A 2,066-nucleotide genomic window follows, 5' to 3' on the forward strand; every position below is an offset into this window, starting at 1 on the left:
ACCAGACGTTTTCAATTGGTGAGAGATCTGAAGAATGTGCTGGCCAAGGCAGCAGTCGAACATTTTCTGTACCCAGAAAGGCATGTACAGGACCTGCAACATGCAGTAGTGCATTATCTTGCAGAAATGTAGGGTTTCTCAGGGATCGAACGAAGGGTAGAGCCACGGGTCGTAACACATCTGAAATGTAACTTCCACTGTCCAAAGTGCCGTCGATGCGAACAAGAGGTGACCGAGACGTGTAACCAAAGGCAACCCATACCATCAAGACGGGTGGATACGCCAATATGGCAATGACGAATACACGCTTCCAATGTGCGTTCACCGCGATGTCGCCAAACACGAATGCGACCATCATGATGCTGTAAACAGAACCTAGATCCATCCGAAAAAATGGCGTTTTGCCATTCATGCACCCAGGTTCGTCGTCGAGTACACGATTGCAGGCGATCCTGTCTGTGATGCAGCGTCAAGGTTAACCGCAGCCACGGTCTCCGAGCTGATAGTCCATGCTGCTGCAAACGTCGTCGAACTGTTCGTGCAGATGGTTGTTGTCTTGCAAACGTCGGCATCTATTGACTCTGGGATCGAGAAGTGGCTGCACGATCCGTTACAGCCATGCGGATAAGATGCCTGTCATCTCGACTGCTAGTGATACGAGGCCGTTGGGATCCAGCACACCGTTCCGTATTACCGTCCTGAACCCACCGATTCCATATTCTGCTAACAGTCATTGGATGTCGACCAACGCGAGGAGCAATGTCGCGATACGATAAACCGCAGTCGCGATAGGCTACAATCGGACCTTTATCAAAGTCGGAAACGTGATGGTACGCATTTCTCCCCCTTACTCGAGGCATCACAACAACGTTTCACCTGGCAACGCCGGTCAACTGCTGTTTGTGTATGAGAAATCGGTTGGAAACTTTCGTCATGTCAGCACGTTGTAGGTGTCGCCACCTTCGCCAACCTTGTGTGAATGCTCTGAATAGCTAATCATTTGCATATCACAGCATCTTCTTCCTGTCGGTTAAATTTCGCGTCTGTAGCACGTCATCTTTGTGGTGTAGCAATTTTAATGGCCAGTAGTGTAATATCAAGTTACGAATTTCAATTGCAATTGCCCTCTCGTAATTCCGGTCGAACATGCATTGCACTGCGTCACCACAGTTTACTGTTGCCATAGCTTCCAGAAACAGTCAGTTTTATTCCTGCCCCTTCTACCTGAAGACCAGGACTCGCAAAGGCGGTGAGCGCTGCAGCTCGCACGGCGAACACCGCAGGGGGCTGGCGCTGTCCGCTGGTCTGCCGGCTTCGGCGGGGCGGCCCGTCACCCTCGGCTACCTGGCACTCAGTGGAGCGGCGGCACACCTGTTCCCAGGCGGTCACCCATCCAAGTTCGAACCCGACCCGATGTTGCTTAACTTCGGGGATCGGACGAGAACCGGTGTATTCCACACGGTATGGCCGTTGACGATGGTGTAACGTAATGGCACGTCGTAAGTCGCGTGTGGCTCTTCTCCAGACAAACACAACTGCAATTTTCGGCCGAAATCGGGTCATATTTAACGCGAGGACGTCGTGACGCCACTACGCGCCTACAGCGGCCACTTGCTCCGAATGCGTCGCCTAGCGTACGTCCGGAGTCCTAGAAGGCTTCGACTTTGTCCACGAGAGGCACCGTACGCCCGACGTGCCAGAAGCGATTGCCGAATAGCAGGCGCGCCCCCACGTTGCGTGGGTGAGGCGATGATCGATGCACCGTCTGTCATTAGCTTCCGACACTGGCGAAGGACACACCTTGTTCCTGCTGTGTGGCGCAGGGCTTAAACACGGCGGAGCAGCGGACCATCTCAGTTACAAAAAATGGGCTCTGTGCTATTTGAGAAAAGATCTGCGGAATCGCACAGTTTCCTTATTTTCCGGGCATTTTTGGCAGTTTTCCCTAGTATATTATTCCTCATATTGAGAAAATTAATCTTGTGTCATACGTTTATTACAGTGATTTAATGATTATGAAGGATTACAACGGTAACATGGAAAGAGAGGGTGGCGGGACGACGCGA

General features: G+C 51.7%; 1 pseudogene; it reads right to left on the reverse strand.

Annotated features, from left to right (window-relative positions):
• Window positions 1-1,357: 1,357 nt before the first annotated feature.
• LOC124712920 lies at window positions 1,358-1,475 on the reverse strand (annotated as a pseudogene).
• Between the last annotated feature and the right edge of the window lie 591 nt (window positions 1,476-2,066).

This window comes from Schistocerca piceifrons, chromosome 8 (assembly GCF_021461385.2).
Source record: "Schistocerca piceifrons isolate TAMUIC-IGC-003096 chromosome 8, iqSchPice1.1, whole genome shotgun sequence".
In the NCBI taxonomy this organism is placed as follows: Eukaryota; Metazoa; Arthropoda; class Insecta; order Orthoptera; family Acrididae; genus Schistocerca; species Schistocerca piceifrons.